At 43.1% G+C, this 27,500-nt stretch overlaps 1 protein-coding gene and 1 long non-coding RNA gene across 5 annotated transcripts in view; one reads left to right on the top strand and one right to left on the bottom strand.

Moving 5' to 3' along the window:
- Ser (protein serrate) overlaps positions 1-27,500 on the top strand; it is a 358,811-nt gene that overhangs the window by 274,136 nt on the left and 57,175 nt on the right. The gene's annotated exons all lie outside the window — the stretch shown is intronic.
- Positions 24,667-27,500, bottom strand: part of LOC138853285 (uncharacterized) — a 44,675-nt gene continuing 41,841 nt past the window's right edge. The window contains exon 3 of the long non-coding RNA XR_011392494.1: positions 24,667-25,170. This is a non-coding gene — a long non-coding RNA (uncharacterized lncRNA). The remainder of the gene's footprint in view (positions 25,171-27,500) is intronic.

Genomic DNA, 27,500 nt, shown 5'->3' with positions numbered 1-27,500 from the left:
AGCAATCTCTTCTCTCCTTCCTCCGTTACTAAAGGATGTATTTAATAATCAAGGTGTGAGGGAGTGATTTCGAAGCCATTGGTGGGGTTTTAATCTTACTGTAGTTTTAATGGGACACGATTAAGCTCCCTACGTTCATCTTTATTTCTACACTTCCTCTTTATTTTGTGCACTTTCTCATTATTTTGTATACTTTACTTTATTCACGAACTCCTCTCTTGGACATTCACGGCTGGTTCAACTCCTACATTGCCCCTAGTTCACAATTCATATTTCAACAAGTTCAGTGAACATTGGATGTCTAAACACAGTTCAAGAAACCGGGAGTATGGTAGGCAAAAATCTCGCCAGAAAGCTCACCGTTGTCAGGGGGGGGGGGAATAACACCGAAGTGTTATATATAATATATATATGTATATATTATATATATATATATATATATATATATATATATATATATATATATATATATATATATATTATATTATATAGTGGTTATGGGCGTGACTGAACCCACATCATACCTTCCCCAGCAGTCCCATTAACTGCCCACTAGGCTACAGTTAACTATAAATCTGGAGCAATGAGAGTCACCGCATGTTACTGCAGACCCGCTAGCACTCGAGGCGAGGACATGCATGAATATTTTATGGCGTATCAGGCTACATAACACAGACTCGCATGATGTGTTTTTAGTTTGTCAAAAAGACTCGAATGGACCCCCTTGCCCCCGAATGCATATTTTACTATGCATGTGGCAGACTTGTACATAGCCAAGAGCAATTCCTGGTCACGCCCCAGCAGGAGCGGGACAAGATGATAATTACCTTGGTTTTATGGAGGCTGCGGGAACGTTAACTGCAAACGTTGAACGCCTCCGTGCGCCCACGTTGCCTTCGCGACCAGCTTTAGTTTGTTATTATCTTCTTTACTAACCTTAGAGCTTTGTGAATATAATTTATATTCTTTACTGCCTTCAACCGGTTTCCTCGAGTGTAGGGACGAAGGTTTGGCTAACGTTCTTTGACACCTGTAAGTTTGTACCTGCGTCAAGGACCCTACTGGAAATATGTCACTTTGACTTTTTGGGGTGTTTATCTTAAGTAATTTACACTATGCAAGATAATTGTACTTGTGTGTACCTGTGCCTAAATAAATTACCATTATTGCTACATATCAAGGATCCCGGTGGAAACAAGTCACTGATATTTTAACGCTATTCTAAATAATTGACACAAATGTTGCTACGTAAACCAAATTGTATTTCAAACATCTCCCAACTAGGATATAGTTTGAAACATCCAGTTGTTACACTGTTCAGCGATTAACAAGCGTTCTTAGAACGTGCTCAACAAATGTCCCGGAGAAACTTAACATAACAGACAAACACAGATGACTGCCATTACCCCCAACACTACATTATTATTATTACTACTGTAAATAATGGGAGCGGGCGAGGCTGTGCAATTATGGTGCCTCCACCAGCCCATGAATCACCTCACCTGCCTCGCTGTACTTTAAATATGGAGGAAAAGTGAAGAGCATTCTCGATTAATTATACCCTTCATTAATTGGGAGACAAGCAAGGTAGTAATTACTTAGCAACTTATTAGAACTTGCCGTACAAAACATACGGACTAGGTAATGACGCGGAGGAGAATATGCTAATTATCCTTCCCTTGCCAGCCTCTCCATGAGTCTTGATAACTATAAAATGAAGAATAAAATGTTTTCTGCATCTTATAATAAACACACACACACACACACACACACACACACACACACACACACACACACACACAGAATTCACTCGATCGAAGACCAGGCAGAACTACAAAGGGATCTGGACAGGCTGCAGACCTGGTCCAGCAATTGGCTCCTGGAGTTCAATCCCACCAAGTGCAAAGCCATGAAGATTGGGGAAGGGCAAAGAAGACCGCAGACGGAGTACAGTCTAGGGGGCCAGAGACTACAAACCTCACTCAAGGAAAAAGATCTTGGGGTGAGTATAACACCAGGCACATCTCCTGAAGCGCACATCAACCAAATAACTGCTGCAGCATATGGGCGCCTAGCAAACCTCTGAACAACATTCCGACATCTTAATAAGGAATCATTCAGGACCCTGTACACCGTGTACGTTAGGCCCATATTGGAGTATGCGGCACCAGTTTGGAACCCACACCTAGCCAAGCACGTGAAGAAACTAGAGAAAGTGCAAAGGTTTGCAACAAGACTAGTCCCAGAGCTAAGAGGTATGTCCTACGAGGAGAGGTTAAGGGAAATCAACCTGACGACACTGGAGGACAGGAGAGATAGGGGGGGACATGATAACGACATACAAAATACTGAGAGGAATTGACAAGGTGGACAAAGACAGGATGTTCCAGAGATTGGACACAGTAACAAGGGGACACAGTTGGAAGCTGAAGACACAGATGAATCACAGGGATGTTAGGAAGTATTTCTTCAGTCACAGAGTAGTCAGTAAGTGGAATAGTTTGGGAAGCGATGTAGTGGAGGCAGGATCCATACATAGCTTTAAGCAGAGGTATGATAAAGCTCACGGCTCAGGGAGAGTGACCTAGTAGCGATCAGTGAAGAGGCGGGGCCAGGAGCTCGGACTCGACCCCCGCAATCTCAACTAGGCGAGTACACACACACACACACACACGCGCGCGCGCGCGCAAGACAGCCACGAGGGGGGGGGGGAGAATCTTCAGCTCAAGTACTTTCACACTTCACTCGGAGAGAAGCTATGGCTGTTATCACCAAAGCTACCATACTCTGAGAAAACTCCTTATTTCTCCTGTTGCTATTCTTGCAACATTGCATAGCTTCTGATGACGCAGTGAGAAGTGTGAAAGTGCTTGAACCGAAGAGTTCCACCCTCCGAGGCTTGTCTTGCATTGTTGAGATCGCCTGTCTGCGATTGTTTGCATTAAACACACACACACACACACACACACACACACAATATAATATATATATATATATATATATATATATATATATATATATATATATATATATATATATATATATATATATATATACACACACACACACATTATGTATTTCTCTCGCTTGCAAAAAGACTAATTCGGTTGAGTGGAAAAAATATTACTAACCAACAGCAGAGGCGAGGCACAGATGACCTTGACTGCTGAGGTTAGTTACTACCAACACACACACACACACACACACACACACACACACACACACACACATACATACACAAATGATCTTCACCTGGCTTCATCATACTGGATACGTGAGTACAAACCACCTTCACTCCCGTTTTGTCTGTCTCTTTACTTCTCACTCCTTCCCCTCCCATCAAAACAATTTTTTTCTTCCTTCCCGTTCCTCCTACTTTCCCTTCCACATCAACACTATCTTTAGGCTCCTTTACACCCACACATTCTCACCCCTTCCCTTCTTGTCTGCGGTCTCAGGAAATAACTCCAGCTCTGCTGGAACAAAATCTTTGAAACTGCCGTAGCTACTGAACCTTTAATGGAATTCTTGATATCCTCATTGTTAGACGGAAGTCACCCAGCTCAGGCTGACAGATTTCAACATTATGTGAAACCCATCCTGGGTGATGGAATCTGAAGGAAACTTAACTAGCTTTTGTACCATGTAACTGTTATATAGAATAGGGAAACAACGCAATATTGATGTAGCCAATTTCTTTTTATAAAGGAAAAAAGTTGTGGTGTCATGTCAATGGCGTCCTGTGGCTTGTCTGGGTTAGGGGTCACTGTCTGGCTGTTCGTACGTGGTGGTTAGAAGCGGTTGTGGGGAGGAGTGGTGGTGGTGGTGGGGGGGGGGTTGCTGTGGGGAGGTGTGGCGGAAATGGAAGTTGTGAGGTTTGAGTGGAAGTATAGAACTGTTAGGGAGGCAGAGTAAACAGTAGAATGAATATATCCTCACTTGTGCACGACTGCATGTGATGGATGCGCATTGCTTGACTGTGGGCTTTTCCAAGCATGATAAACCTATGTATAATGTAATACAATGTAATGAAAATAATGATAAACCTGCATATAATGTAATACAATGTGCCTCAGAAAGTAAACTCTAAAATCTCGAGCAGTATACGCTAAACTTGAGTTGGAGGACTGACTGCCCAGCAGCCTTCCTGTCTACCTGCCTTTGGATAAGATTATGCTGCCTAAGTGGCTAGTTTATTTTGCAACCCATAGTCATCCTGTGGACGGCTGCACAAGAGAATATGCACCACACAAAAAAGGAACAAGTGGTAAAGGAAAATTTGGGTGTGTTACTCGTAAACAGTTGCTTTTCTGTAGCAGGCAAATTTAGGATGCCTGTTCGATATTTCTGATATCTCATTTTCAATTACACTTTCGCAAATCACATAGTTTAGTTTGCCTAACTCTGTATACATTGAGACGTTAGTAACTAAGAAGTGAGTTATCAAGAAGTAGGTAATCGAGAACAGATTATCCGAGAAAGCATTATTATTATTATTATGAAAACTAAGCTCTAAACTCTCGAGGGTGTCCAAAAAAGTAGTCCTTAGGCTCAATACATATTTTACTTAGGAAATATCGTTCACAGTATTTTTAATGCTCTAACCCCCCTCCACCAGGACTGGTGTCCATCCACACAAACACTAGCCCTCAGTGTGTGTGTGTGTGTGTGTGTAATTACTGCTAAGCCAGCGTCGAGCCTGCCGATGTTCCCCTGTGTAGTCTCATGTTTCCCACTCAGCATTATGTATCTATTGCGTCTCTATCACTCCCCTCCTGAAGCTCCGCTTGGCTCGTAATGTAATCTGGGACTTCGAGTGCCAGAATGACATTATGTCAAACACCACCTGAGGAATGTGTCGATGTGGGGGGAAGGGATATCCAATGATGAGTTTGAAGGAATGGGACTAAGAGAGAGAGGGGGAGAGAAAGAGATAGTGGCTGAGTAGGAGTGAGCAGAAGAGGTACTTGGGTAACTGAGCTGTGGGCCCCAACTAAGTTTATTTAGGCACAGGTACACATAAGCAGAGTTATCATACATAGTATAAATTACCTAGGATAATCCCAAAAAAGTCCAAGTGACTCATTTTCACTGGGGTCGTGAACTGTCAGTATGAAACCTGTCGTCTCCGGTGCTCCTGAATCTCTACTATCATCACCATCACCACCTTCACCACAGTTATTACTACAACCGCTAGCATTATCATCACAACTACTATCACCCCCGCCAACACCACTATATATTACTACTACCTCCTCCAGTATCGCCCTCTCTACTCTTACCACTATGACTACAACCACTCCTAATGTCATCACAAATGTTACCACTATAGTTACCACCATATACTTGTATGCGCCAGTAATTTCCCTCTCCTCTTCTTCCTCCTCCTAACAGATACTGCAACTCAGTATAATTATCAACTAATCAGTCTCCTTTATTGTCTTGACTTCTCTCATCTGTATTCATCATGTCCTTTCCTGCTGAACTGTCACTTCTTGTTAAATTCCCCCTATCTTTCTCTCTGTCTCTCTCTCTACGACCCGTAGAGGTTATACGTTATTTAGTATTAAGCAGAATACATGTAGGGAAACCTGTTAAGTTGGAACCAGCTGTGAACCACCTATGATTGATCAGTGGATCTGTAAGAACCAGTTCCAGATACGAGTCTATCATGGAATTAATGATCAGCTGATAGTGGAGGCCTTGAGGAGGTCACAGTCAGAGTAATACTACTGATGGTTACCCATCACGTGGGATAATAGCTGTCTTGATGGTTGTCCGCCAAGTTGAGGCAGATGGGGAACGGTGAGAATGTTAGCCTATAGGGTAACAGTAGGGCCACCCACATCTCTCCGGTGTTGATAGCTCCATTGACATGACAGGTCCAACCAGATCTGATCAGGCGCAGGATGCGTCCCTCTGCTCGGTCCTCTGAGCTCAAGAGTTAGAGACCCGAGATCTATTCAGCATCATATTCAACATTATATTCTGCTGAAGAGGATCCCAGAAGGAGGATCGAAATATACAGATCAATCCACCTGCTGTTTCTGCCTCCATGTGGGTTATTGAGCACTGACAAATGTTCATTATACTTTTTTTCATTATAATCAGCATTGCATCATGACAACACGGCTATCATCGCGGACATCCATCCAACACGCTGAATCAGACTTCTTAAGAGGCACGTAAGTTACCCAGTCTACTAGTAACATGTTCATTTTTCCCGTATAATCTACCGTGTCCATAATTACTATCGCATTTGCTTTGTTTCATAAGGTGAAGTCCAGGATCTTTCCTTAATTCATGGTATAACAAATCTTTGAGGACAGTTGTGTTTCAACACAAAGAAAGATCCTAGACTTCACGAAACAAAGCAAATGCGATAGTAATTATGGATAAGGTAGATTATAGTGGAAAAATGAACATATTATTAGAAGACGGGGGAACTTACGTGCCTTTTAAGTCCCTTAGGTAGCGAAGCACAGCTTGTTTTTTTTTTTTTTAAATTTTCGAAATAAGTTATGTTGTAGTTATTTATATTATAATTATGAGGAACGCTAAAATCGTAAGGGCTCACAGCGCCCGTGGAACTGAAACTTAATCATTTTTTATTTTTGGTCGAGGAAAAGAAGGGTAACTGTAATTCCTTTGGTCAAGAGCCCTTCCCACGAAAGAAAAGTTACTTATTTCTTTTGTTTCGTTAAAAGGCTTCAGGTGGTCTCTGGTGAAGTTATCGTCATCACTCAGTAGTACCATGTTGCATGAAGGTAGTTATATCAGTTGTCTTCACCGAAACTGCTGCTACAATTGCATTTTATGGGAAAAGTAAGCAAAATTATACAATTTTTTTCAAGTAGCATATACGCATATTTTAGCTAAAAATTGAGATTTGTCAGAAAATACTTCAAACCAAACTAAATCGTCATGGGTCAGATATGGCTTTTGGTGTACGTTGATAACAGCACGGTGTGTATAAGTCACAGAATATAAGGGAGCGTGAGTGAGCAGTGCACTACACCAGGGGTCCCCCAACCTGCAGCCCGAGGGCCTCATGTGGCCCTTCTAGGAAAATGATGCGGCCCTCACGTGAAATTATGAATTCACTTCTATGTAGGTTCTACACTGCACAGTGTCAATAAAACCGTGCGGCCATCATCACACATTTGACCATCAAATGTGGCCCACTTGTGTAGGAAGGTTGAGGACACTGAATCACACAGCCTCAGGCACCTCATGTTATTAAATAAGACAACACGAGGTTACTCCTTAAAATTTACCTGGCCTGGAAGCCATGCCTCTGGTGTTTAGAGTAAATGTGTGAGTGTCTGATAGAACATGGAGTGTGCACGTCCATTGCTAGTGATGAGTGGCCCAGCAGTCTACTTTAGTGGCTGTATGTTGTTACAATCACAGTGTTCTCTCCCTCAGTCCTGCGCCTCGCACAGCTCTACGACGAAAGCAATTCGATGATATTACATTGGTAGGGACGTGTAAATATCGGCTGGGAGTGGTTAATATAGCAAAGGTCAGCGATGTACATCTATGATTGGCTGTCACAGTGTCCTCTCACTCTTCGTCTTTAAAGATATCTCTACTGAAAAGGGAAAAATCTCTTGAAGTTTGTTTATGCGCCTATTTGTGCTCATCTATTTCTGTTTGCAGGGGTTGAGTCTCAGGTCAGTGTTCAGTGGTCAGTCGTCAGTGTTCAGTGGTCAGTCGTGTTCAGTGGTCAGTGTCACGTGAGGTCACAGACCCTGAGCTGCTTGGGGATTAGCGTGGACGGTTACAAAGCATGGCTTGCTTCTACAGTGTTTTAAAAGCTGAGGTTGGAGAGTTGAAGGAGGAGGTCTTGCTTCTCCAGGAGGAGATTAGGAGGCTGAAGGTCCACCTCAATGGGCCTGGGAGAGAGTGTGAGGTGGTTGGAGATGTGGGGAATGAGGCTTCTAGCAGTGAGGTGCAGTCTGTCTCTCACTGTGAGGAGGCTGTAGGTGGGGTGGTAGCAACGGCTACCAGCAGTGAGGTGCAGCCCAGCACCTGCTACAAGTGGCGAGTTGTTCACAGTAATGGGAGGCGCATCAGAGTAAGGAAAGTTAAGAGTGCAGATCTGAAGGTAGGAAATCGCTTCTCTGTTCTCCAGGATGAATGTACTTCAGTGGCCAGTGAAGGTAAGGGTACTACTGCCCCTGCTAATGAAGGTAAGCGCATTCTTGTGGTTGGTGACTCTCAGGTAAGATATGTTGATCGTGCTTTTTGTAATAGGAATAAGAAGATGAGAGATAGAGTGTGCTTCCCTGGAGCTGGTGTTGGGGACATTGTCAACAGACTGGATAATATCATGTCAGGTAATGGGAACAAGCCCATTATCTGTCTCAGTGCTGGTGGAAATGATATTGGGAAGGGTAGGAGAGAAGAGCTGCTAGATAAGTACAGGTCAGCTATAGATTTCATTAAGTCTAAGGGAGGGATCCCAATCATATGTAGCATCTTGCCTAGAAGGGGAGTAGGAAATGAATGGTTGTCTAGGGCAATTGGTGTAAATTGCTGGCTAGACAGATACTGCAAGGAACTTGCAATCCCATTCATTGACAACTGGAACAACTTTTATGGCAAACATGATATGTATGCAAGGGATGGGGTTCATCTCTCTGGGGCAGGGGTGGTAGCACTTGCAGACTCGATTGAGAAGGCCATTGGTGAAATGCCTATGATTTTAAACTGATGGAAGATAGAGGTATGGGTGTGTGTGGGAAACAAGCAGGTTGCAACACTAGGGTTGGAAACAGTAAATGTATAAAAGGCATTCAGCATGAAGTTATAAATAAAGACAATAGAACAGGTCAGCAAACAAAGGGGGACAGCAGAGGGCAGCAAGGGACTAGCTCCCTTAAGGTTTACTATACTAATAGCAGGAGTGTTAGAAATAAGATAGATGAGCTAAGATTAATTGCAAGTGCAGGAAACATAGATATTATTGCTATAACAGAGACCTGGCTCAATCTGAAAGATAGAGAGATGCCCTCTGAATGTCACATACAAGGCTATAAATTATTCCACACTGACAGGGTCAACAGGAAAGGTGGTGGAGTAGCGATGTATGTCAGAGACAATTTAAATTGTTGTGTTAGACAAGATATTAAATTAGAAGCGTCAGCCACTGAATCTGTTTGGTTACAGCTTCTCGAGGGCCGAGAAAAACTAATTTTGGGTGTGATTTACAGGGCCCCAAATCTTGATAGGGAGTGCAGTAAACTTCTATGGGACGAAATTCGTAAGGCATCTACATACGAAAATGTTGTGCTAATGGGAGATTTCAACTATAGACAGATTGACTGGAGCAATTTGACAGGAAATTTAGAGTCGGGTGACTTTCTTGATACGATCCAGGATTGTTTTTTAAAACAGTTTGTGACAGAGCCAACTAGGGGAAATAACCTCCTTGACTTGGTTCTTGCCAGTAGGGAAACACTAATTAATAATCTTGAGGTTAATGATGAGCTTGGGGAGAGTGATCACAAATCACTCAGTTTTAACATATCATGGAATTCCCCTAATAATGGCAATCAAGTCTCCGTCCCTGACTTTCGCTTGGCTGATTTCATAGGACTGAAAAATTACTTAGGTGGGCTGAACTGGAATGACCTGACTAGGGGTCAGGTAGGTGGTGATGGTTGCCGATATGATGCTTTCCAGGGCATAGTTCTAGCTGCTCAGTCAAATTATGTTCCAAATAGGGAAATCAGATCAAACAAAAATGATCCTAAATGGATGAACAATAGATTAAAATATCTGATTGGTCAAAAGAGAGGCATATATAGGCAAATCAAAAGAGGAGAGGGGCAATTAAGAAATCGATATATTCAGTTAAAGAGAGAAATAAAAAAGGGAATTAGAAAAGCAAATAGAGATTATGAGGTTAAAGTTGCAAGAGAATCGAAGACTAACCCAAAAGGATTCTTTCAGGTATACAGAAGTAAGATCAGGGACAAGATAGGCCCACTCAAAAGTTCCTCGGGTCAGCTCACTGACAGTGATAAGGAAATGTGTAGAATTTTTAACACATACTTCCTCTCAGTTTTTACACAGGAGGATACCAGCGATATTCCAGTAATGATAAATTATGTAGAACAGGACGATAATAAACTGTGCACTATTAGGGTCACAAGTGACATGGTCCTTAGGCAAATAGATAAATTAAAACCTAACAAATCCCCAGGCCCTGATGAACTGTATGCAAGGGTTCTAAAGGAATGTAAAGAGGAGCTTAGCACACCTTTGGCTAATCTTTTCAACATATCACTACAAACTGGCATGGTGCCAGATAAGTGGAAAATGGCAAATGTGATACCTATTTTCAAAACAGGTGACAGGTCCTTAGCTTCGAACTATAGACCAATAAGCCTAACCTCCATAGTGGGAAAATTTATGGAATCAATAATTGCCGAGGCAGTTCGTAGCCACCTTGAAAAGCATAAATTAATCAACGAATCTCAGCATGGTTTTACAAAGGGGCGTTCCTGCCTTACGAATTTATTAACTTTTTTCACTAAGGTATTTGAGGAGGTAGATCATGGTAATGAATATGATATTGTGTATATGGACTTCAGTAAGGCTTTTGACAGGGTCCCACATCAGAGACTATTGAGGAAAATTAAAGCACATGGAATAGGAGGAGAAATTTTTTCCTGGATAGAGGCATGGTTGACAAATAGGCAGCAGAGAGTTTGCATAAATGGGGAGAAATCAGAGTGGGGAAGCGTCACGAGCGGTGTTCCACAGGGGTCAGTGTTGGGCCCCCTGCTGTTCACAATCTACATAAACGACATAGATGAGGGCATAAAGAGCGACATCGGCAAGTTTGCCGATGACACCAAAATAGGCCGTCGAATTCATTCTGACGAGGACATTCGAGCACTCCAGGAAGATTTGAATAGACTGATGCAGTGGTCGGAGAAGTGGCAGATGCAGTTTAATATAGACAAATGCAAAGTTCTAAATGTTGGACAGGACAATAACCATGCCACATATAAACTAAATAATGTAGATCTTAATATTACGGATTGCGAAAAAGATTTAGGAGTTCTGGTTAGCAGTAATCTGAAACCAAGACAACAGTGCATAAGTGTTCGCAATAAAGCTAATAGAATCCTTGGCTTCATATCAAGAAGCATAAATAATAGGAGTCCTCAGGTTGTTCTTCAACTCTATACATCCTTGGTTAGGCCTCATTTAGATTATGCTGCACAGTTTTGGTCACCGTATTACAGAATGGATATAAATTCTCTGGAAAATGTACAAAGGAGGATGACAAAGATGATCCCATGTATCAGAAACCTTCCCTATGAGGATAGACTAAGGGCCCTGAAACTGCACTCTCTAGAAAGACGTAGAATTAGGGGGGATATGATTGAGGTTTATAAGTGGAAGACAGGAATAAATAAAGGGGATGTAAATAGTGTGCTGAAAATATCTAGCCTAGACAGGACTCGCAGCAATGGTTTTAAGTTGGAAAAATTCAGATTCAGGAGGGATATAGGAAAGTACTGGTTTGGTAATAGAGTTGTGGATGAGTGGAACAAACTCCCAAGTACCGTTATAGAGGCCAGAACGTTGTGTAGCTTTAAAAATAGGTTGGATAAATACATGAGTAGATGTGGGTGGGTGTGAGTTGGACCTGATAGCTTGTGCTAACAGGTCGGTTGCCGTGTTCCTCCCTTAAGTCAATGTGACCTGACCTGACTAGGTTGGGTGCATTGGCTTAAGCCGGTAGGGACTTGGACCTGCCTCGCATGGGCCAGTAGGCCTTCTGCAGTGTTCCTTCGTTCTTATGTTCTTATGTTCTTATTTATTTTCAACATTCTCCTCCCAAACCCAGTTGATCATTTTTTCTCTCCTCTGTATTTTAATTTGTAAACAGACAGTGAATAACCCACAGGAGGATGTCTTCCATCAGACACTGTGTTTATCACCCTACCACACTTAGTTATGATGATAATATTAATACTGGTTTCTTGCCTTGGTAGACGTGTAGCCCTCATCTCCTGTACTAGTGTTTTACAGCATCCCTCCGAAGTACGATAAGGCTCCAAGAGCCTTATCGTACCTCTTCTTGAAAATATCTGTGCTCACCAGGCCTCGAACCTGGAACCTTGTGTGTGTTAGATGTGATAACAATTACTATGAACACATGTGTTACCATTTTGTCCTAGGCACATGTGTGTGTGTGTGAGAGAGAGAGAGAGAGAGAGAGAGAGAGAGAGAGAGAGAGAGAGAGAGAGAGAGAGAGAGAGAGAGAGAGAGCTGTTTTTCGACTCCACCATTTTGTGGTTTTGTTTACAAATATTCCTCGACATTTTTTTTTTCTTCTGAACCAGGTAAAGAAAAGTATATTTTTTACTGTCCTCTCTTGCGTCTTCCCGAATTTACGTAGTGTAAGTCTTCGTTGCATTGTTATCTCGACCTTGCCCGCCCGGTTACCTTCCCAGACTCCTTCCTCTCCTGAACGTGCCATCACAGCGGGAATAAAGCATCCTGCCGTGTATCCTGGTCTTTTGCTTCCTTATTCCTTGATCACGGCTCTTCTCTGTTCTCTCTCATCCTTCTTCCTTCCCTTTGGCCGTCATCACACCTAGTTCTTCTATTTCTGCTTCCTCTCTAGCTAAGATGATACACGTTCCCATAAATTTCTGTTCGAGGCCTGGTCAAGGACTGGGCCGCGGGGGCGTTGACCCCCGGAGCACCCTCCGGGTATATTCCAGTTAGTCCATTCTAAGTTACCACAGCGCCATTTTTTCCTATTTTCCTCCAGTTCCCATCGAATTTAGTCACTATTAGTTCCTAGTACCCACGAGACCTCACTCGTCCTTCCACTCCTGCTACGTAGTTACCCACTTCCTCGTCCCCTGTTATCCTGGTAACCATCTGCTATTTTACTTGTACTGACATTCCCTGCCTCCCCCTCCCCTTCACCAGTTGTTTTGATGCTTTGTTTCTCATGTTGGTGCTCCGTGCAGGGCCCCGTGCTCTGTGTAAAGCCCCGTGCTCCGTGGAGGGTCCCGTGCTCCGCGGAGGGTCCCGTGCTCCGTGCAGAGTCCCGTAACCCCAAGTGTCCGTTGTTGTGGGTCGTGACATCTCTTGTATCCGTGCCTGCTCACTCCCGTCACCTCTATTTATTCTCCCCACATTTTCTCAACATTCCTCATTTCCTGCATCATTTTCATTAATTTCATTCCACAAAGCTGCTCCTTTTATTCATAATTCATCCCCAAAGCTCACAAATAAACGTAAATCTCAGCCCTGAAAGCGTGATAAGACCAGCTGCCTCTTTTTTTTTTTAAGATTTTGAAGACGTTAAATATGACGAGACTTTGACCTTCGCCGAACGGCTGCGTAAGGGTCATAATCGCTCACAGACGGCGGTGGGTGTCGCCATATTAGCCTATCATCTGTTATGGACTGGGATCTGTTCGACAGCTGTTTTCTCATGGGAAAGGTGTGATCCCGGGGCGGCCGCTTATCTTGGGCATGGCTTAAGGCTTTTTAATCTGCAGAATAATCCTGTTTAGAGATAACGTGATCGCGTAAGATCACCAGAGGCTTCCAGTCCTGGCAAGTTATGCCTTGACTGATAAGCAGGTGGTAAAACTAATTACTATTGTTGTGGTTGCCATTACTAGCGTCAATAATAATACAAAACAATATTACTATTATTAATGTTAATTAGTTAACGTTTTTCAATTAAATGCAAGAGTATATATATGTCGTGCCGAATTGGAAAAACTTGCGATTTTGGCTTAAATAGCAACACTCTTTTTGCCGAATAAGATGAGCGAAAATTTGTGTAGGCAATAATTTCGCAAAAATCATTCTGAGCCTAACAAAAAATATATTTCATTGTATTGGTTTATTATTAAATTATTGTAAACTTATCTAAAATATATTTAGTTGGATTAGGCTAAATTAAATTGCGCTTGTTATAATAAGGTTAGATAAGTTTCCTAAAGTTTTTTTTGGTACAAAATCATTAATTTTTATATTACATAACTGAGAAAATATATCTTTGAACGTATAAGAGGAAAATTTTAAAAAGGACTTGAATGAGTTCTTGTTAATTGACCAGTTTTACCCATTTACCCATTCGGCACGTTATATATATATATATATATATATATATATATATATATATATATATATATATATATATATATATATATATATATATATATATATATATATATATATAATACACGTGTGTGTAAGCTATTTGCAATAATGAACCTTAAAATAAGAGGATGATTATTGGTCTTGAAATAAGGCTAAATTGCAGAGGAAAGCAAGTGGTGGTTGCAGGCAGGGTGTGCTGAGCATGAATTAGCGTGCACATTGTAATAGGCTCCGTGCACGGAGGTCTGATGGGTGTGCACGAGAGGTTGTGTGTACCGAGACTGATGAGTGTGCACGAACGGGAGGATGGGGTGCACACGCACCCAAGGGGTGGGAGGGGGATTTTGTGTGCAGAACCACTACTGAGTGTGCACACAATCACCACTGGATGTGCACACTGTGGTCACGAACTGTGCTAACTCACGGTGCACGAACCTGACGTGCAATAAATACTGCAGGAGGGAGAGCCGAGCACGCCTTGTATGGTCAGCTAACCACCGAGGGATTTGGGGACCCCGGCGTGAGTTTCAGGGGCCCCTGGCTTATATATAAGGACCCTGGCTTGTATTTGGGAATCCAGGTGTGTGCGTGTCTCAAGGGCACTTGCCTTGATTAAAGGCCTCCCTCTGGCTTGTATACAGAGCTCCCTGGCTTATATATAGAGCAATCTGGTTTTTATATAGGGCCCTCGGCTTGTAAATACGGCCCTTGGCATATATATAGGGTTACTGGATTACATATAGTCTCTGGCTTGCATAGAGGGTCACTCACATGTAGACCCCCCTGGCTTGTATATATGACCCCTGGCTTGTATATAGGACCCCCTGGCTTGTATATATGGCCCTCTGGCCTGTATATAGGGCCCCTGTCTAGTATATAGAGCCCTCTGGCTTGTACATACGGCCCCTGGTTTGTATATATGGCCCCTGGCTTGTATATACGGCCACTGGCTTGTATATACGGCCCCTGGCTTGTATATACGGCCCCTGGCTTGTATGTACGCCCCTGGCTTATGTGTACGGCCTCTGGCTTGTATGTACGGCCCCTGGCTTGTATGTACGGCCCCTGGCTTGTATGTACGGCCCCTGGCTTGTATGTACGGCCCCTGGCTTGTATGTACGGCCCCTGGCTTGTATGTACGGCCCCTGGCTTACATTTAGGGACTCTTATCTAGCCTTCGTCTGGACACATTCTTGAAGAGACTTGATTACTCAGTGTGTCGTCGCCGATTAGCGTTTGCAGGGTCGAGTCTCGGCTCCTAGTCCCTCGTCGTCATTATCGCACGATACATTGGCTTCTAGCATCCTCCTGCCTATCGTGTATACTCTTGAAGCTGTGTATAGACTTTTGCTTCCACACACCTTTCCCAGTTCATTCCACTCTGTCGCCTGCACATTCCACTTTTGGTCTATTTGACATTGGTATTTAGCCATTCGTGTATCTGAGAGCCATTCGTGACATTAAGTAGTACATTATTGTTAGTTTCAACGGGCAAGTGGTAAATCCGTTGGGGTCATGCCGGATCTGGCATGAGAATTACTTGTGTGTGGGCATGGGAGTTACTTGTGTGTGTGTGTACTCACCTATTTGTACTCGCCTATTTGTGGTTGCAGGGGTCGATTCACAGCTCCTGGCCCCGCCTCTTCGCTGATTGCTACTAGGTCCTCTCTCTCCCTGCCCCATGAGCTCTATCATACCTCGCCTTAAAACTATGTATGGTTCCCGCCTCCACTACGTCACTTTCTAGGCTATTCCACGGCCTGACTACTCTATGACTGAAGAAATACTTCCTAACATCCCTTTGATTCATCTGAGTCTTCAACTTCCAATTGTGACCTCTTGTGTCTGTGTCCCTTCTCTGGAACATCCCGTCTTTGTCCACCTTGTCTATTCTGCGCAGTATTTTATATGTCGTTATCATGTCTCCCCTGACCCTCCTGTCCTCCAGTGTCGTCAGGCCGACTTCCCTCAACCTTTCTTCGTAGGACAATCCCCGTAGCTCTGGGACTAGTCTTGTTGCAAACCTTTGCACTTTCTCTAATTTCTTGACGTGCTTGACTAGGTGTGGATTCCAAACTGGTGCTGCATACTCCAGTATGAGCCTGACGTAAGTGGTATACAGAGTCTTAAACGAATCCTTACTGAGGTATCGGAACGCTATCCGTAGGTTTGCCAGGCGCCCGTATGCTGCAGCAGTTATCTGATTGATGTGCGCCTCAGGAGATATGCTCGGTGTTATACTCACCCCCAAATCTTTTTCCTTGAGTGAGGTTTGCAGTCTTTGGCCATCTAAATTATATTGTCTGCGGTCTTCTTTGCCCTTCCCCAATCTTCATGACTTTGCATTTGGCAGGGTTAAATTCAAGGAGCCAGTTGCTGGACCAGGCTTGTAGCCTGTCCAGGTCTCTTTGTAGTCCTGCCTGATCCTCATCCGATTTGATTCTTCTCATTAATTTCGCATCATCTGCAAACAAGGACACTTCTGAGTCTATCCCTTCCGTTATGTCGTTCACATATACCAAGAACAGCACAGGTCCTAGGACTAACCCCTATGGAACCCCGCTTGTCACAGGCGCCCACTCTGACACCTCGTCGCGTACCATGACTCGTTGTTGCCTCCCTGTCAGATATTCTCTGATCCATTGCAGTGCCTTTCCTGTTATGTGTGCCTGATCCTCTAGCTTTTGCAGTAACCTCTTGTGAGGAACTGTGTCGAAGGCCTTCTTGCAGTCCAAAAATATGCAGTCGATCCACCCCTCTCTCTCTTGTCTTACTTCTGTCACCTGTCATAAAACTCTAGTAGGTTTGTGACACAGGATTTTCCTTCCCTGAAACCGTGCTGGTTGTCAATTATACACTTGTTTCTTTCCAGGTGCCCCACCACTCTCCTCCTGATGATCTTCTCCATGACCTTGCATACTATACACGTTAGTGATACAGGTCTGTAGTTTAGTGCCTTATGTCTGTCTCCCTTTTTAAAAATTGGGACTACATTTGCCATTTTCCATACCTCAGGGAGTTGCCCAGTTTCAAATGATGTGTTGAAGATCTTTGTTAATGGCTCACACAATATCTCTGCTCCCTCTTTAAGGACCCATGGAGAGATGTTGTCTGGTCCCACCGCCTTTGAGGTGTCAAGTTCGCATAGCAACTTCTTCACCTCCTCCTTGGTTATATGTACCTCATCCAGCACTTGCTGGTGTGCCCCCCTGTTCTGATTTCCTGGAGTCCTACTGGTTTCCACTGTAAATACCTCTTTAAATCTTGTGTTGAGCTCCTGACATACCTCTTGGTCGTTTCTTGTGAATTCCCCATCACCCTTCCTCAGTCTGATTACCTGGTCCTTGACTGTTGTTTTCCTCCTGATGTGGCTATACAACAGCTTCGGGTCAGTCTTTACTTTTGATGCTATGTCATTTTCATATTGTCTCTGAGCCTCCCTGCTTTATTTTTTTATTATCACACCGACCGAATCCCACCAAGGCAGGGTGGCCCGAAAAAGAAAAACTTTCACCATCATTCACCCCATCACTGTCTTGCCAGAAGGGTGCTCTACACTACAGTTTTTAAACTGCAACATTAACACCCCTCCTTCAGAGTGCAGGCACTGTACTTCCCATCTCCAGGACTCAAGTCCGGCCTGCCGGTTTCCCTGAATCCCTTCATAAATGTTACTTTGCTCACACTCCAACAGCACGTCAAGTATTAAAAACTATTTGTCTCCATTCACTCCTATCAAACACGCTCACGCATGCCTGCTGGAAGTCCAAGCCCCTCGCACACAAAACCTCCTTTACCCCCTCCCTCCAACCCTTCCTAGGCCGACCCCTACCCCGCCTTCCTTCCACTACAGACTGATACACTCTTGAAGTCATTCTGTTTCGCTCCATTCTCTCTACATGTCCGAACCACCTCAACAACCCTTCCTCAGCCCTCTGGACAACAGTTTTGGTAATCCCGCACCTCCTCCTAACTTCCAAACTACGAATTCTCTGCATTATATTCACACCACACATTGCCCTCAGACATGACATCTCCACTGCCTCCAGCCTTCTCCTCGCTGCAACATTCATCACCCACGCTTCACACCCATATAAGAGCGTTGGTAAAACTATACTCTCATACATTCCCCTCTTTGCCTCCAAGGACAAAGTTCTTTGTCTCCACAGACTCCTAAGTGCACCACTCACTCTTTTTCCCTCATCAATTCTATGATTCACCTCATCTTTCATAGACCCATCCGCTGACACGTCCACTCCCAAATATCTGAATACGTTCACCTCCTCCATACTCTCTCCCTCCAATCTGATATTCAATCTTTCATCACCTAATCTTTTTGTTATCCTCATAACCTTACTCTTTCCTGTATTCACCTTTAATTTTCTTCTTTTGCACACCCTACCAAATTCATCCACCAATCTCTGCAACTTCTCTTCAGAATCTCCCAAGAGCACAGTGTCATCAGCAAAGAGCAGCTGTGACAACTCCCACTTTGTGTGTGATTCTTTATCTTTTAACTCCACGCCTCTTGCCAAGACCCTCGCATTTACTTCTCTTACAACCCCATCTATAAATATATTAAACAACCACGGTGACATCACACATCCTTGTCTAAGGCCTACTTTTACTGGGAAAAAATTTCCCTCTTTCCTACATACTCTAACTTGAGCCTCACTATCCTCGTAAAAACTCTTCACTCCTTTCAGTAACCTACCTCCTACACCATACACTTGCAACATCTGCCACATTGCCCCCCTATCCACCCTGTCATACGCCTTTTCCAAATCCATAAATGCCACAAAGACCTCTTTAGCCTTATCTAAATACTGTTCACTTATATGTTTCACTGTAAACACCTGGTCCACACACCCCCTACCTTTCCTAAAGCCTCCTTGTTCATCTGCTATCCTATTCTCCGTCTTACTCTTAATTCTTTCAATTATAACTCTACCATACACTTTACCAGGTACACTCAACAGACTTATCCCCCTATAATTTTTGCACTCTCTTTTATCCCCTTTGCCTTTATACAAAGGAACTATGCATGCTCTCTGCCAATCCCTAGGTACCTTACCCTCTTCCATACATTTATTAAATAATTGCACCAACCACTCCAAAACTATATCCCCACCTGCTTTTAACATTTCTATCTTTATCCCATCAATCCCGGCTGCCTTACCCCCTTTCATTTTACCTACTGCCTCACGAACTTCCCCCAAACTCACAACTGGCTCTTCCTCACTCCTACAAGATGTTATTCCTCCTTGCCCTATACACGAAATCACAGCTTCCCTATCTTCATCAACATTTAACAATTCCTCAAAATATTCCTTCCATCTTCCCAATACCTCTAACTCTCCATTTAATAACTCTCCTCTCCTATTTTTAACTGACAAATCCATTTGTTCTCTAGGCTTTCTTAACTTGTTAATCTCACTCCAAAACTTTTTCTTATTTTCAACAAAATTTGTTGATAACATCTCACCCACTCTCTCATTTGCTCTCTTTTTACATTGCTTCACCACTCTCTTAACTTCTCTCTTTTTCTCCATATACTCTTCCCTCCTTGCATCACTTCTACTTTGTAAAAACTTCTCATATGCTAACTTTTTCTCCCTTACTACTCTCTTTACATCATCATTCCACCAATCGCTCCTCTTCCCTCCTGCACCCACTTTCCTGTAACCACAAACTTCTGCTGAACACTCTAACACTACATTTTTAAACCTACCCCATACCTCTTCGACCCCATTGCCTATGCTCTCATTTGCCCATCTATCCTCCAATAGCTGTTTGTATCTTACCCTAACTGCCTCCTCTTTTAGTTTATAAACCTTCACCTCTCTCTTCCCTGATGCTTCTATTCTCCTTGTATCCCATCTACCTTTTACTCTCAGTGTAGCTACAACTAGAAAGTGATCTGATATATCTGTGGCCCCTCTATAAACATGTACATCCTGAAGTCTACTCAACAGTCTTTTATCTACCAATACATAATCCAACAAACTACTGTCATTTCGCCCTACATCATATCGTGTATACTTATTTATCCTCTTTTTCTTAAAATATGTATTACCTATAACTAAACCCCTTTCTATACAAAGTTCAATCAAAGGGCTCCCATTATCATTTACACCTGGCACCCCAAACTTACCTACCACACCCTCTCTAAAAGTTTCTCCTACTTTAGCATTCAAGTCCCCTACCACAACTACTCTCTCACTTGGTTCAAAGGCTCCTATACATTCACTTAACATCTCCCAAAATCTCTCTCTCTCCTCTGCATTCCTCTCTTCTCCAGGTGCATACACGCTTATTATGACCCACTTCTCGCATCCAACCTTTACTTTAATCCACATAATTCTTGAATTTACACATTCATATTCTCTTTTCTCCTTCCATAACTGATCATTTAACATTACTGCTACCCCTTCCTTTGCTCTAACTCTCTCAGATACTCCAGATTTAATCCCATTTATTTCCCCCCACTGAAACTCTCCTACCCCCTTCAGCTTTGTTTCGCTTAGGGCCAGGACATCCAACTTCTTTTCATTCATAACATCAGCAATCATCTGTTTCTTGTCATCCGCACTACATCCACGCACATTTAAGCAACCCAGTTTTATAAAGTTTTTCTTCTTCTCTTTTTTAGTAATTGTATACAGGAGAAGGGGTTACTAGCCCATTGCTCCCGGCATTTTAGTCGCCTCATACGACACGCATGGCTTACGGAGGAAAGATTCTTTTCCACTTCCCCATGGACAATAGAAGAAATAAAAAAGAACAAGAGCTATTTAGAAAAAGGAGAAAAACCTAGATGTATGTATATATATATATGCATGTGCGTGTCTGTGAAGTGTGACCAAAGTGTAAGTAGGAGTAGCAAGATATCCCTGTTATCTTAGCGTGTTTATGAGACAGAAAAAGAAACCAGCAATCCTACCATCATGCAAAACAGTTACAGGTTTTTGTTTCACAGTCATCTGGCAGGACGGTAGTACTTCCCTGGGTGGTTGCTGTCTACCAACCTACTACCTATCTGTGCATATTCGTTTCTGGCTCTTCGGCTGATTTCTTTATTTTCCTGAGTTCTCTGTCTTCTGTACCTTTTCCATTCTCTTGTACACCTAGTTTTTGCCTCCCTACACCTTTGGGTGAACCAAGGACTCGTTCTGTTCTTCCCATTATTTCTGTTTCCCTTGGGAACAAACCTCTCCTCTGCCTCCTTGCATTTTGTTGCTACATAGTCCATCATTTCTTGTACTGGCTTTCCTGTCAGTTCCCTCTCCCACTGAATGTCTTGAAGGAAGTTCCTCATGCCTGAGTAGTTCCCCCTTTTGTAGTTTGGTTTTTCCCAGCCTATTCCTGCTACTCTCTCCACTTGGAGCTCAACTATGTAGTCGAAGCACAGAAGCACATGATCACTAGCTCCCAGGGGCCTTTCATACATGATACCCTTGATGTCCGAACTACTCATGGTGAATACAAGGTCCAGCCTTGCTGGTTCATCCTCTCCTCTCTCTCTGGTAGTGTCTCTAACATGTTGATGCATGAGGTTTTCCAGTACCACATCCATCATCTTGGCTCTCCATGTTTCGGGACCCCCATGGGGCTCCAGGTTTTCCCAGTCAATCTCCTTGTGATTGAAATCACCCATAACTAGTAACTTTGCTCCCCCCATGTGTGCTCTCCTGGCCACCTCGGCTAGTGTGTCGATCATTGCTCTGTTGCTCTCATCATATTCTTCTCTTGGCCTCCTGCAGTTCTGTGGTGGGTTGTACATTACTGCAATTATCACCTTATGTCCCTCAGACTGGATTGTTCCTACTAAGTAGTCCCTTTCGCCCGTGCCATCCATTCCTTCCATTTTCTCAAAACCCCACTGGTTTTTAATGAGCAGTGCAACTCCTCCCCCTCTCCTCCCTCTGTCTTTCCTGAGGATTTGGTATCCGGATGGAAAGATTGAATCTGTTATTATTCTGGTGAGTTTTGTTTCTGTGAGTGCTATTATGTCTGGGGATGTCTCTTTGATTCTTTTGTGCCACTCCTCATACTTGTTTGTTATTCCATCTGCATTTGTATACTACACCTTCAACTTCTTTTCTAAGACTGTGGTCTCTGTGTGTGTGTGTGTGTGTGTGTGTGTGTGTGTGTGTGTGTGTGTGTGTGTGTGTGTGTGTCGGCGTTCGAGTTAGATATATGTGGGCGTGGGAGTTACTTGTGGTGTGGGCGTGGGAGTTACTTGTGGTGTGGGCGTGGGGTTTAATCTGCGATGATACCTTTAATTTCCTGGATCAAGAGCCCTTCACCAGCATCAGTGCCGCCCTTCTAGCTTGCACATATTTATTAGAAAACGTTTCAGTTCTGTATGTTAGAAGTGATCAAGGTGCCGGGACCGAAACGTTGTCTTATATGTCTTAGTGTGTGCTTACGTGTTTTTCTAAACTAAGAACACTGTGATGGTGGGTGTTGAGAACACTGTATGATGGTGGGTGTTGAGAACACTGTATGATGGTGGGGGTTGAGAACACTGTATGATGGTGGGGGTTGAGAACACTGTATGATGGTGGGGGTTGAGAACACTGTATGGTGGTGGGGGTTGAGAACACTGTATGATGGTGGGGGTTGAGAACACTGTATGATGGTGGGGGTTGAGAACACTGTATGATGGTGGGGGTTGAGAACACTGCATGGTGGGTGTTGAGAACACTATATGATAGTGGTTGCTGAGAACACTGCATAATGATGGGTGTTGAGAACACTGCATAATGATGGGTGTTGAGAACACTGCATAATGATGGGTGTTGAGAACACTGCATGATGGTGGAGGTTCAACTCCAGCCAAACAATAGTCTGAATGCAGTCTTTGCTACGGGATATCACTGTGAGAGACATCTGCCATAACAACACTGTTCTTGCAGGAAGGCACCTGCAACACTCCTGTCTCACTCAAGAAACCTTCTTGCTAGACACTAGCCACTTCCGTGATGGGTTTCAGCCTTAAAATGTTCACTAGAGTCCAGGAAGTATTAAGAATTCGCAAAAGAAAAGTACGTGTGGTTGTGGGGATAGACGTCAGTGTGTCCGGAGAGGCCAGGTGAGGTGAGACGAGACACACTTGCGGGGCATTTTTGAAGGGCCTTTCCCTCCTCTTGCCTCCTAACCTGTCCAGAAGATGTTAGTAGGTGAATGTGACCACTCGGGAGGAGGGAGCAGATCGTGATCACAGTAAGGGATGTAACTGAAGCTGAAGGTGTGTGTGTATGTCTGTGTCAAGCAAAACTGATCAAAATAGTAAGTTAAGTCCTAATACTTGTTGACAATATTTCTCAAGTTTTCAGTATTGCTTACAATTAAAGCGCCACACTCGCTCTTACATACACACCAAGGGAAAAAAATAATCAGAATAAAGAAATTACAAAATTTTAACACGTTTCTGCGTCTTTTTACAAAGAATTTGACAATATTAATGATAAAAAGCATAGTGGGTGGTATAATGCTGGTAATAACATGGCAATAATGACTCCAGTCTTGGCTTAATAAAAATGTGAAGACTGGTGATGTGAGAGACGCCCCCCTCCACCCCCTCTCATGCTACTCGTCTCACTCAGCTCCCTCTGCTTCAGGCAGGTCCTCGTCCCACACTCCTGCTACCTCAGGCAGATCCTCGTCCCACACACTCCTGCTACCTCAGGCAGGTCCTCACCAGCAGGATCTAATCTTAGGACCCGAGGATGCAGACGGGAGTCTTGATGCGTTATCGCCAAACATGTCGTCAGAATGGGAACACAAATGGCGAAATCTGTATTCGGGGAATGGCTGGTCAGCGTCTCAGCTGGGGGTCCCGGCCTAGTCTTTCTAGGGGTGCTGCAGATCTCGCCCCAGTCTTCCTGGGGGTCATCATTTATCGTCAACAGAGATGAAAGCCTCGCTCGTCTTAAGGTCATGTCTGATCTCTGATTTACCGCTGTGATCTGTGAAAAATGATCGTGTTTTGTTTTTTTCCCAAAGGAAATTTTTTCCATCGCCGACACAACAGAAAGATCTACTGGCTGTCTTCAGTGACTGTTAGTTCCGGCGTATCTCTTCATTAAGGTGGTTAACGTGTTTGTCAACCTGGTTAACGAGTTTTTTTTCTTTTTTTGCACTTTTTTGACCAAATACTCCGAATCCCGTCTTCACATTCCATATTTTTAAATGCTCGTTAAATGGGAAATATCTCTATTGTAATCAGTATACTCCTAAGACACATTCAGCAGGTATACTTACGAGATATATGCAGCAGGTATATTCAGTGGGCACATTCAGCAGGTATATTCTCATGGGATTTATGGCAGCATACATATATATAGCAGGTATGTTAAGTAGGTATATTCAGCAGGAATATTCATTATGTACACGTAGAAAGTATTCTCAGTAGGAATATTCAGCAGGGATCAGTATTCAGAGTACAGGTGTCTGATCTGCAAGCAGGGAAGGGTCAGGGGTGTGGAAGTAGCATGTGGTAGTGGGAGTTACCTGTGTGTGAAGAGCACTGTAGTCTTCAAGACTATGGTGCTCTTCACCAACTCCAAGGCTGAGGGACTGATTACCTCATCTTTTGTATATAGTTCTACAGTCTTCACATTGTCCTTGTCTTGATAAAACCACTGGATGGCGAAACGTCTATACCCAGGTGCTGCACATGTCTAAATTCTTCATCTCCTGCATTATGTTCACCACCACTCCCACCTACCACCTACTACCACCACCACCAAGTAGTCTTCCCTAAGAAGCTGCTGGAGCTTAAGCTTCAGGTGGGAAAGCTTGCTGCCGGCTTTGAGATCCACAAAGAGGATACTAACGTGTCTCTCCGCGTTACCTAAATCTCTGTCGTTCGTAAGCCCCTTCCACACACCTTGTCCAGTCCCAGCAACAAAAACGTGACCCTCGTGGCTCCTAGGTGTTTCTTATGTAGTGTCTCTGGTCCTGAGACTTGCGCTGGGAGGAGTTGTAGCTCCTGGTCCTGTGCTGGGTGAGGAATGAGACTTTAATGCAACATATGGGAATCTTTATTATAACCCTTAACACTCATAAGAACATAATAAAGGAGGAACACTGCAGAAGGCCTACTGGCCTGTACTAGGCAGATCCTTCTCAACTGGATTGTTTCATGTTCTTGCTACTTTCCCCTGGGTGGTCACCAACCCACCGGGGAACTGCAACCAACTACCTAAATATGTACTCACTGGAGCGGAGGACAGAGAATACATGATAATATATACCTGGAAAGTACTCGAGGGCCTGGTCCTAAATGTGCACACTACCATAACAACATACTGGAGTGAGAGATATGGGAGGAAGTGTAAAATAAACCCAGTGAAAAGCAGGGGTGCGGTGGAGACAATAAGGGAACACTGCATCAACATTCGTAGCCCCAGACTATTCAACATCTTACCAGAAGATATCAAACACTGCTGGGACAAGTGTAGAAGTCTTCAAGAGGAAACTGGACAAGTATCTTCACCAGGTGCCAAATCAACCAGGCTGTGGTGGATATGTGGGCTAGAGGGCCTCCAACAGCAACAACCAGATTGATCAGGGTAGCACCAAACGAGCCTGGCCCAAGACCGGGCTCCGAGAGTAGAAAATCTCTTCGCAGCTCATCAAAGGTACCAACCATGACTAGCTACCCTCATCCACAACGACCTAGCCGCATTCACTTGGCACATCCACGCTCTCTCTCTCTCTCTCTCTCTCCTTGAATTTGTCATCTGATTCGTCTCTTTGTTCTCTTTCACTTTTTGTCTCACCGTTTGTTTTTCTTAAAATTCTCCTCTTTCTCTCTTTCCCTCCCTGCCCTTCTACCCTCCCCGCCAGTACATGGTTTGATGGTTCATTCATCAGGAGTCAACTTGCTCCGTTCCCAGTTATCTCAGCCAATCACGATGCTGCAGATTCATAGCCATTAAATATCCACCAATTACGACGTCGCACGCATATGCACAGCATTCAGTGTCCACTAATCACGACGTTGCAGGCATATATAATAAATAAATAAATTATATATATATATAATATATATATATATATATATATATATATATATATATATATATATATATAATGTCATGCCAAATAGGTAATACTAGCGATTTTGACATAAATAGCAACGCTCTTCTTGCCGAATAAGGCAAGCGAAAATTTGTGTATGCAATAATTTCGCAAAAATCAGTCTGAACCTAACGAAAAAAAAAACATATTCCGTTGTGTTTGTTTATTATTAAATTAGTGTAAACTTATCTAAAATATATTTAGTTGGATTAGGCTAAATTAAATTGCGCTTGTTATAATAAGGTTAAGTAAGTTTTCTAAGGTTCTTTTCGTACAAAATTAATTTTTCCATTAACATAAATAAAACAATACATATCTTTAAACGTATAAGAGAAAATTTTTAGAAAGGACTTAATTTTAAATGAGTTCTTGTTAATTGACCAAATTCACTTATTCGGCACGACACACACACACACACACACACACACACACACACACACACACACACACACACACACACACACACACACACACACACACACACACACACACACACACATATATATATATATATATATATATATATATATATATATATATATATATATATATATATTATATATATATATATATATATATATATATATATATATATATATATATATATATATATATGAGAGAGAGAGCATTAAATATTCACTTATCATGATATTACAAACATTCACAGCATTAAATGACCGCCAATCACGAGGCAAAAATCAGTCTCCAGCGTCCTAATACACCTCGACCAAGAGGCGAGAAAAACGAAACAAAAATTCTGCACCAATCACGGGGCAAGAGAGACGAAACATGGCAAAACTGCACCAATCAAGAGGCAGGAGAAACTGGTTAAGAGTAGCATTATTATTATTATTATTATTATTATTATTATTATTATTATTATTATTATTATTATTATTATTATTATTATTATTATTATTATTCACAAAGTGCGCTTAGCCGGTATGGGTCACAAAGTACACAACATCAGAAATGATCGAACTTTACTAGTAAACACAGACGATGTTTCCTCAGCGGGAGACCTGCGCCGTCGCAGCCTCAGACTGCTCCTGCAGCAGGAGTGCTCTATCCTACCCTCAGACTGCTCCTGCAGCAGTAGTGCTCTGCTATCCTACCCTCAGACTGCTCCTGCAGCAGTAGTGCTCTGCTATCCTACCCTCAGACTGCTCCTGCAGCAGGAGTGCTCTGCTATCCTACCCTCAGACTGCTCCTGCAGCAGTAGTGCTCTGCTATCCTACCCTCAGACT

The sequence above is a fragment of the Cherax quadricarinatus genome, chromosome 27 (assembly GCF_038502225.1).
Source record: "Cherax quadricarinatus isolate ZL_2023a chromosome 27, ASM3850222v1, whole genome shotgun sequence".
Classification (NCBI taxonomy): domain Eukaryota; kingdom Metazoa; phylum Arthropoda; class Malacostraca; order Decapoda; family Parastacidae; genus Cherax; species Cherax quadricarinatus.
The sequence above is the reverse complement of the archived record's forward strand: the minus strand, read 5'-3'. Positions and strand labels throughout refer to the sequence as shown.